General features: G+C 45.9%; 1 long non-coding RNA gene across 1 annotated transcript in view; it reads right to left on the reverse strand.

The window, feature by feature from the left end:
- The window catches only part of LOC126999919 (uncharacterized), a 99,962-nt gene extending 93,451 nt beyond the window's left edge, over positions 1–6,511 (reverse strand). Inside the window, exon 1 of the long non-coding RNA XR_007753662.1 lies at positions 579–6,511. This is a non-coding gene — a long non-coding RNA (uncharacterized LOC126999919). The remainder of the gene's footprint in view (positions 1–578) is intronic.
- Positions 6,512–11,367: the final 4,856 nt, after the last annotated feature.

Here is an 11,367-nt window from a genome sequence, read left to right on the forward strand (position 1 = left end):
CCGAGTACTGAACGTTAATCGGATGGAGGGAGGGAGAGCAGGGAAAGGCGCAATTAGTATCTCACGAGGAGCTCCTGGGGCAGTGAAAGTGCGGAGAGGGCGCTGAGACGGAAAAGGCAAGGCAAGGCGCTGAGGCGGCCGGCCGGCAGCTGAGGAAGTGCTGAGGTGCAAGAAAGGGACGGTGCTGAGGCTTAAGGTTGTGGACTCGTGTTAGCTAAACGGTTATTTGTTTTGGAAGACAAGGAGAAGGGCTAAGGCACAACACACCGGGACCACAAGACATGTTGTAAAAGGTAGACAGATAACAGGGATGACATCATCACTGTGACGGGAAGACTACAAGGAATCACAAGGCATGTGCTGACAAATAGAATCCTAATGAGAGGTTAAGAGATGACTACAGTTGTAAATTCAAGCATCCAGACACACAGAAAAGGTCGTATAGAAGACATATGCTAAAAAAATGTGAATTAGGTTCGATATAACGATTCTAAAAAGAAAAAAAAAAGGACGCTAAAAAATATACTGATACGCGTGAATACAAGACCATGATACAGGATCTCCAAAGAGACACTCACTGTAGCATTTCCCAGCACGCCGAGCGTCCGGAGGACCAGACATGCAAGAGGTCCCTTCCTGCATTCAAAATGGCCATCTCCCGGAGCTGGTGAAGGGGAGGAAGGGTACGACTATTCTGCCCGGCGGCGGCGGTGGCGGGGCGCGGAAGGTGCAGTCGTCGGGCACGGCAGTAAACCTGAGGGCCAGCCACCGCGGCGGACCCCTCAACCCGCCCCTTATGGATGAGCTTCTTTTAGTGGTGCTTCGTCGTGCTCTGCTTCACCCCCTTGACCGCCGGGACAGACCTGATGTTCTCCGAGGGTTATACACACTCATAACTGTCAGAGCCGCAGTAATTACAAGTGTTTACTTAGATGGACTTAATGCGGAGTTCAGCTGCAGGGAGTTCAGGCTCCTCCGCCCCGACACTTTATGATGAATGTTCAGTTTTACGTGACAATTTATCTCAGACACTCGTGCTGAGCTGCTTCCTAAACATACAGCCACATGCATATTCAAGGCGAGTATTTAGCACGTACATCCTATTTGTGAGGCTCTAATACTCAACATGACAAGCTTAAATATTTAATAACAAATTGCTAGTTAAAGGAACAAACACTGACCCACGAGCCGCCAAGTAAGAGGCTTGAAATGGTGTGGTCTGCATACATTATTATTTGTTTGTACGCCTTCTTTCCACTTTATATATTATTTTTCTTTGAGGCCCGCCACAAGGTACAAAAATGCACATAAACAAGTAGCACTCGCAATCTCACGGACGCCGTGAATCTTTGCTCCAACTTTCTCCTTCCACTAAAATCATCCTAAAGTGTTGTCTTGGTGCATCTTTTCGATTTTTTTCTCTTTTCCTCCTTCCATCCGCTGGGTGATAGTGGTGACAGGCAAAGGATCAGGCCAAGGGACGGTGGTGGAGGTGGAGGCACTAGTGGTGGTGGGGAATGAGAGGGCACTGATGGTGGTAGTGGTAATGGTGGTAGCAGTGGAGGTATTAATGATAGTGGTGGTGGTGATAGTGATACTGGTTGAGGCTGTACTGGTGGTGATGGTAGTGGTGGTAAAAGGGTGGTAGTGGTGGCGGTGGGAGGGGATGGTAGTGGTGGTGCTGGTGGTGGTGGCGGCGTAGGGTCAGGCCCCGCTGGAGGTCAACAGGTGGGTCGATCTAAGTGGTGCGGGTCTCTATTATCGCGTCCAGCCGTGCTCGAGTTATTAATTCTAATTATAACCATCAGCCATTTATCAGTAATGTTGCCCACTCCATAAATTAAGAGTTCAGAGATTTAGTGGCGCGTTGTGGGCCGGGCGGCGGCGGGTGGCGAGGCGGGGTGTGTGGGGGAGGCAGCCAGCGTGTTCACCATCACTTGCCAACATTTACCTCCATGATTGCAACAAAATACCGTTTTGAAGTTTTAACATTTGGAATAAAAGGCTAAGAAAAAATGGACTCGCAAGCTACGGTATTCATCATGTATATGTGTATGTTTAAAGCTTTACCATAAGGAAAAACATGAAACAAAATTAATTGGTTCAAGTTACGATGAGCATCACAGTTGTTGGTAGTCGATTGCAGCATTTATAAAAAAAATACAGCTGATACTCTTGATCTCATTTCATGCATCCACTTGTCTCATAAGTCTTTCTTTATACGATCTACTTATTGCAAAGAACCTGTCATTATACAGCAGCGGGAGATGGTCCATCTTAAACTCTGAAATCATGATGGACTAATTCAGACGGAGTTCAGTACTGATCCATCACAGCTTCTGATGTTATGATGAACTATGTCTAAAGAAGTCTTTGTCTCTGTGTAGCTCGTCGGTCACAAAGAATCAATAGGGAAGGTTTGGAGACGAATTACCGAGGGGAGCACTTCAGGGGCACGCCACTCGGCTGTCTGAGTCACTCTTCCTTCATTCTTGGTTCGGAAGCCTTAATTAATAACTGAGATTCCACAAAGGGTCAAGTAATATTAATTTAGCGTATTCTTCTTTCCTTACTTAACATAACTTATACTATGATAATTGTGCTGTAAACAAGATTAAAAGACCAAAATTACAGGTGAATCGACGGTTTCAAGCCTGGTATTTCCATACATAAGAATTCACAAAGAAATAAAACTCTAGAAGAGGCCGGTTGGCTGCCACACACGGCAACTCTTGCAAACCTTTTTCCCGCCCACGATCCTTCTCATCTAGTGTCAATCTATGTTTTACTTCCACTTCCGTAACAGCACAATTTATATGTTTCACTCATCCACATACTCTGTTCATAAATCAGTTCCGACCCATATTCACTCTGAACCTAAAGCTATATCTTGTACACATGAAGCATATATTAAGTATGGTTTGCTTTTACATTACGAATAACAACATCAATATCACCAATGTTGCCCCTCCGTCAAACCCTCGTCTGTGCACACTTCCCAAAACCTTTACAGTGAACGGTGATCTGTTACAGTTGTTAGAATTGTTCGCGTAAATAAGGAAACGCATGGATAAATTGTAGTTTATCTGAGGCGTATATTCTATTTCAATTTTTTTAGACATGTTTGTGTCAAATAATATACTAATTGTCGGACCCTCTCAAGCCTTGGAAGTTCGTCACCCCGTGTTCGTGGCATCTGGCTCTCCACCCACAAGGCTGTGTTCGTGGCCGTCTGTCTGACGAGCTAAGAGAGAGGCGGGGCGCGGCCTGTCTCGAGGGACACATCCCAGGCCGGGACAGATGGCACTGTTTGAACCCCCTCGGTGTGCGGTGGACAGGGGATCCACACACACGCACACAAATAAACACATGCACGCAAGTACGGTAATAAACCAGAAAGCATCGTAGTTATGTAATACTTTGCGTAAAGAATTCAATCATCTCAGTTTAATAAAAATCTCAAATAAAACATTTTGAGTGCTCATATAATATACAACGTGTCAGGTGTCTTTATAACATTGCGTGGCATTGTGTCTGCGAGCTGAAGCTCATAAACACACATGTGCCGGGGGGCCAGGACGTGAGGAGCAGCAGTGGTGGTCAAGGAGGAGCGTCCAGGACCCTTCCCGACGAGGCTCTTTGGCCGTCCCTCCCCCCTGTGCCTGTCGCCACTCCTCTTGGCACGCTAACGTAGCACATGACTGCAACTCATCATCAGCAACCCACAAGCAAGGCGCATCTCCTCGCTGAGTCTTACAATGAGATTCCACAATAAAACGAAACGAAATTCAGTGAAATTTGTCCCGACGGTGGGAGGAAGGCGAAGGAAAATGATGCCCCGGTCATCCTGTGTCAGCCGTAATGGCGGGTACTTTTTTACCGCGACACACTACAATTTATGGGCCTATCGTAACGACGCCTCTTATTTACTCAATTTTTGGCGGGAATGACTCGTCTGGCTGGCTGATGTTTTAACTTATGAAGTCGTTTACTCGGGTCGGCCGGCATTTTTTCTGCCGTAGATTGCCGGCATTCACCACGCCGGAACTGTTGTCGCCCCGTTTATGTGCTGATCATTTACAACGCGAGGCGACTCCACAGGCGCTAGGCGATTCCTCTTCCCGCCTAAGTACAGCTGTTGGTCTGTCCGAGCACAGCAGCGCAACGTACACGAACATTTGTGATACTATTAAAAGCGCACACATGGTTATCATGAGGCAGATAAACACAATCAGAGAAGAGAACCTCGACTCGACATACACATATCTAGCGTTGACAACAGGACAAAAGGAAACAGGCCTCCGAGGACCCTCCCTCCGCCACCCTCCCTCCGTGGCAAACCCCATTATCTCTTACGGGAGTTTCTTGTCTGCCTCTAGTCTCTTCCACGCCCTCTTTTTCCTTCCATTTGTAGCCGTAATCTCCGTTCCGTCCCTATTTCCTCGCCCTTGTGGGGAGGGGTAAGCGGGCCCCTTAGCCGCGTCCCCGAAATAATCGTCCGGTGGATCAGAGTGTCAGTGTGCGTCGCGCCGCCCCATGCGTCACCCGCTGGATGACCTCGCGCGACCCACGCTCTCCCTTGTCCCACCCTATTTCTTTCCCCCCTTGATGGCCGAGAGATTTTTCTTCCTTCCACGGTAGTGTTCGTGTGAGTCTACGTCCCTTCTCTTAACCTCCCCCCAGTCTTCTGGTCCCTTCACAGACTCCCCCTCGTCTCATCTGTCCCATCCGCCGCGCGCCAAGAACCCAACGCTGCTGGGAAGAGTGGAAGAACATAAGCTTCCTGATGATGGTATCCGACAAACCCCAACGAATAAAAACTAAAACAGCAACTTTGGATGCTACTGTGGACCCGAGCAATGAGATCACACGACTCCGGTGACGTATCCTCCGCTGACACTCAGAGGAGCCCTCTTCACGATCCCACGATGTGTGAGCAATATGTGTCCAAGCCATGTTTTGTAAACAAAGGTTTTGCGTCAGTATATGCATGAAGTAAACGCAACAAATATTTCCTTATATATACATTCCATAAAATGTCTTGCCGCGCCAATAATGATGTGGAATCAGCCGATAATTCACTCGCCCTGGACACACAAAAACAAATAATGTTGATGACAGCACTTGGGGAAATGACTGCCCCATGACGCACTGCCCTGAAGCAACCTTTGTCTGTGTAGGGCACACCGCCCCGGAGTCCCGGCAGCCTCTGTGGCGTGTCAGGACTTCCCACGCTTAACGAACGCACACGAAACGTCCCTGAACGAAGATTCTGGAGGAGGGGCGTGGCCGCGCTGAAGACGGAGGAGACGGGATCAAAATAAATATATCAGATGAGCCAAGCCCCCAGCCTGTTACCGACGACCGCTCACTCCCACCCACTGATCTATGGCCGCCGCACCGCCACGATTATTTCAGCTGACGGGAACCTCCTTAACAAGAGTCAGTAGTCTGTCTTTCATTAGTTTCTGAAATATGAAGTCAGATTTCAGCCAAAAGAAACATCAACAGTACACTAAGGGAAGACAATCGCAGGCTACTCACACATACACTATCAACATACTTTCCTCCATGTGCAGGTCTATATACCACTCCATCCGATTACATTGTTTCTGAAACAGGATACGTCAACCATGATAAAAAAAAAATAGCTAACGGTAGTTTTCTCCTCAGGACTTCAGGCTTTTAGTATGCTTTAATTACTGTAAATTCCCGAAAAGGAAACAATTTCTAGACGCGTCTTTCCATACTGTTAACATATGTGCATACATCTAACGCATTCAGAGGCCGGGGCTCAACTAAAGGCAACGCGTCAACACAATGCCTGTTGGAGGAGTTTTAGCACTTTCACACTCCTACTTCTGCTGCGCCGAAAGACTGTTATTTCCTCAATCCTTTTCTGGCCGACCCTTAACACAACTCACGTCCGGCAAGTGAGAGAAGTCAGGACCAATAACAGACGCAGGGACGATGATCATCTTTTCCTCTTTCCAGGCAAATTCTTTGATAGAAAACAGCGGAGTGGAAATCAACAATATTTAGAGTGTTTTTGGCTGCCACCGCCGGACACAGAAGGGCGAAGTCACCCCAACACACAAGTATAAAATGTCCGACACAATTTCTAGCGTCCCCTTTGTTGGTAAAGATTTTTGCGACTCCCGACCCAGTCCTATAACCCGGCCTGACCAATGGCAGTGCGCACACGGGTTACGGACTCAAGTTCTGAAAAAGAATCGAAACCAGATCCCCCCCTACTGACTCCCTGAGAGGAGGGGCGCTGCCAGCTCTGTACTTTTGATGGTGTTGCTGCACGTAGCTTCGGGAGAAGAGACTGTTTGCTGGACAATACTGACCCTGTGTCCATAGCAACGACTCCGGTTCCTCAGTGAAACCCAACCAGACTTTTTTTCCGGAGTGTGTGCTTCTTTTCCTGGACACCCTCTGATGCACACGACCAAGACTTTACACAAAACACTGCTGCAAACGCTCTTCTCTCTCTCTCTCTCTCTCTCTCTCTCTCTCTCTCTCTCTCTCTCTCTCTCTCTCTCTCTCTCTCTCTCTCTCTTCTTCCAACCCTTGCGATAACAGCATCAGGAAGGCTCTTGAGAACGCACAAAAATATCGATCTTCTTCTACACCTCAGAGATACATACACTCAGCCACTCATGCATGTCTTTTGAAAGCTGTGTGCGTGTGCGTGTGCGTGTGTGTGTGTGTGTGTGTGTGTGTGTGTGTTGCTCTGAGTTTTATTTACCGATTCGTCTGCCTTGCGCCGCCTTTTGGATGTATGGTCGTTCGTCCTCGGCCCAGCGTCCATCCTCATTTATGCAACACTAACTCTCAATCTCCTTCCTGTCGCCCTCCGTCCACCGTCCCGTCCCCTGTCCCTCGCAGCGTGTCCCTCCTGTCACTCCCGTTCCACCGCCATCCAGCTCCCTCGTCCTCACAGGCCCCAAAAGCCGCCCCATCCTCTGCCCACATCCCTCGCCCCGCCAGCCATCTAGACGTCCCTTGACCACATCACGAGCGAGGGTTAATCAACAAGTTTCTGAGGGAGTCACACCAGGTTAAGCTCACGGTCACAGCGTCCCCCGCTCAAAGGCCGGCGCCGCCCTCCCACATCCCCTTCCAAACGGGACTTCACAAGACCCGTCGATCAGAGGAGGGAAGCGGCCATCTGGCTCAACCCCCCCCCCCCCTTCCTATATCCACGAGAACTATCCCCAACAGCTGCATCTCCAGGCTCGAGGCGCAGTGCTCGGCCTCAGAACACCGCTACTCCAAACGCCGTGATTTGCGGACGGAATATTCCCCCTCACAATTTTTTTTTAATAAGAACCATTATGAGTGTGTAAAATGACGTGAAATAATAAGAACTGCTGAACTGAAAGAAAAATAAATCAATTCAACAAATAAATAGGTAAACCAATAGGTAAGGAGAAAGAAAGCTAAACAGATAAGTTGAGATACACAGATATGGCCATAACATAATAATTCTCTCATTTCCTTATATTTCTTTACCCGCGGTTGTCAAAGCGGAGGTGGTGGTGGTCACGGATCAGTGCCTCGCTCAGGACAAGCAGTTGTCGTTTACTCATTGCTGAGGGTGAGCACATGACGGAGTGACCCACGAAACCTGACAGACAACTAAGATATAGAATTATAGTCTTGTGAATGACAGCAGCCGTATCAGCAACACTTCCAACACAACCTTATCACAATATCATACTTTTATGTAATTGTTCTGTACAGGACATATATTGAACATCTTTCCCACACAACCTCAATTTTTACACTATCGACCCTTCACACTCCATAGATGTTCCTGAGAATGTTAATTTCGTAATACTATGAATCAATAAGGAATGGATCACTTCGTAATCTTTCTGGGGCGCCAGGTTAAAGTGGCCACATAACCCTGAATGACCCGAGCTTTGTATTCTTGATTGCCTATGATTTTTTTACACACTTTCTCCTTGATTATAAAGTCAACGCATTATCTTTAAACCAAGAGTTATATTCAACCTCGAGGCATGATTTTCATTTTGGTGAAAATCGATAACTTCGCTGTTCAATAAAAAACCTAAAACAATAACCCCTACAATATTTCTTTCCATCGCACCAATATGGCTTTATTATTATTCTCTCTCTCTCTCTCTCTCTCTCTCCTGCTAACGCCAATTTCATTATTCCTTTCGTCATTCCATTTTACAACCCTCCGGTCTCCCCTTTCACCCCCTTGCTCCTCGCAGCCCCCCTTTATTGCTCCCCCCCCCCCCTCCGTGCACCAGGGACCCTTCTCGTGGTCACTTAACGGCGTGGGTCATTCGAGGTGAGCGCCTCCGATCTCGACATTTTTTTCGTTATCGCGTCAGTCGTCTGGTTTCGTTTCGTTCCTTTCCTCAGACTCCAATAAGAAGCGTTTCCCGTGGCCAAGTGTCTCCGGCTTTTCCTCCAAGATGTTTTTCTGTTTACTGCCGACGGGGAAGCAGGATGAATCTTCCCCAAATGGGTGAAATGGGACCAAATTTCCCGCTTGGCGAGAGAAAACTGACACAAACGCGTCCAACGGCGCCCTTTGACTCCGTCGAGAAATTGTTTTCGTGAGGGCAGTAACGATCGACTCTGGAAATTGCCGACAAGCAAACTGATCAAGAAAACGAGGCCGTAAGATTGACAAATGGAGGCCTTGTGCCGCGCCAGGTGCCGCGGCCAGCACTAAGGGCCCACAAAATTTCACGCTTTCAACAGAATCTGCAACGCTCTAAGAAATCTGGAACAATGAGGCGAGCTGTCGTTGCCGAAAGACGCCACTATCTGAAAACCTTTGCCCGGAGACGCGCAAACACGATAGAAACAAACACCTACATCTACCCGCTAGCTATATATATATATATATATATATATATATATATATATATATATATATATATATATATATATATATATATATATATATATATATATATATATAGTAAAGGTAAAAGTTAGGGACATACTGTAGCAGCGCGTGGACTCAGTGCTCATCTCCGTAACATTGGCCCTTGAGCCTGTGGTGGAGGGAGCCCATTACCCTGGGACACAAGGGCCAGTGTAACATCCGGTTACCACAGTTTACCTATCCCAGGTTTCCTCAGGTACCCGTGTATCGACCATCCCGAGAGGGAGGATGAACAGCTGGGTGAACTGCACGCCTACTGCCTGACAACTGAACCAGATATATATATATATATATATATATATATATATATATATATATATATATATATATATATATATATATATATATATATATATATATATATATATATATATATATATATATATATATATATATATATATATATATATATATATATATATATATATATATATATATATATATATATATATATATATATATATATATATATATATATATATATATATATATATATATATATATATATATATATATATATATATATATATATATACATATATATATATATATATATATATATATATATATATATATATATATATATATATATATATATATGTATACACACATATATACACATATATACACACACACACACACACACACACACACACACACACACACACACACACACACACACATATACATACACGTGCGCACGCACATATAAGAAGACTCAGTTATCATGGCATAAAATCTAAAGCATTCCAATTACGTTTCCCAAAAATTCTCGACGACGCCGTTGCTTAGAAGGGACAAGCTAATGTATCAGTAACTGATCGTTACTTATTGCATTTTTATGCATATATCAGCTCGACTGCCCATTACGTGCAAACTTGACGTTATTTGCTCCAGGTCGCGCAGGACCCAGAGGCAATAAAAACAACATTAAGAACGAAAAGGTTTTAAGGCTGCTCGTGATGCATAAGTCAGGTTACTTGGCGCGCTAACGACTGTCGCCCTGATGGACCCGCCGAGACTCAGGTGACCAGCGCCGCGACTCCCGCCAGGACAATCGCTACGACAACACGGCTGTTAACGCCTTGAAAGAAAAAGCACCCTTCAAAAGAATGAAATGTTAAGAAATTAAATGACTAAAGATCAACATTTCGGAGTGCAAATCCGAAAAGTTGGCGGCCTCTCGGAGCAGAGAGATGACACGCCAGCCGACGCCCTGGGCGGCGGCAGACCTGCAGTATACGTCACCTGTTTTCTGATTGGGCAAAAACAAGGCTCCCTCTAGTACCATTCCAGAGCACGACTCCCGCAGCAGGATTCATTAAAAATATTTCTGACGTTTATTGTCAGTTAATCAGGAGTGAAATCAGAGCCCACGACACCAGATGCTGGGCAGGGGGACATCCTCGACCCACCTGACGTAAATTTGGGTCTCAGTGAGGGATATGTGACTCCCGGGCTACACGAGGAGCCGCCTGGCTGGCTCTCTTGGCTCTGCACATCCTGTATCTCTCAGGCTCTGGGTGTATGAAGGAAGCGAGGACAGGAACGGCGAATGCTGAAGCACATAATTATAACAATTGCGTGTAACACATTATTGCTTCAATGACATTCAAAAAAATTAAACGACAATAAAAACAGAAAAAAATGTTCTTAGACGATAAGAAAGATAAAATAACGAAGGCAAATGAAGAATTGAATATTGTAAAGTGTCAAGGAAAAATCTATCGGAAGCTTTTGGTGAAAAAAAAAAAGAACATGATTAAATGGAAATCTTATCCCAGATCCATTCAATAGTTAATATAGATTATAGAGATAGATAGACATTGCCGCTTTAGAAGATGTATTCAGACGATCTGATAAAAAGTCGTCCACTCGGCAGCGTAGAGCACCTTCCCGGCCTGGGTGGTGACGCACCCGCCGGACACAGATGCTGAGCGCTTGGCAGGGCGCCTCAAACCTTTGCAATAACACAGGAATCGGTTAACAGTAGAAAACACCGGCAAAACACCCATAAATGCTTGATTCAAAGCCCCCAAGGACCTCTGAGGGATCCCGCGCAACAGTCCACCTGGTTCACGACACCCACAAGGCCCCGGCGACGCCCGAACACAGGAGAGCGTGACCGAAACGAAACAAGGAGTGAATCACCCGAGGACGGGGAACATTACGCCAGAATTTACTATAATGTCGGGCCGATTGGTTAATCACAACGCACTAAAAATAAAAATAACATGAAGCGAAGCTTTCTAAGAATACTCATCCAGGGAAACACAGACACAACTAAATATCTTTCCAAAACCATACATTCAGATTATTTGTAACACATGAACAACAAGAGCGTCCAGATATCGCAAACCTCCGCCGAGGTTTAATTATCCAGTTATGATCTCTCTCTCTCTCTCTCTCTCTCTCTCTCTCTCTCT

The sequence above is a fragment of the Eriocheir sinensis genome, chromosome 17 (genome assembly GCF_024679095.1).
Source record: "Eriocheir sinensis breed Jianghai 21 chromosome 17, ASM2467909v1, whole genome shotgun sequence".
NCBI classification, from domain to species: Eukaryota; Metazoa; Arthropoda; class Malacostraca; order Decapoda; family Varunidae; genus Eriocheir; species Eriocheir sinensis.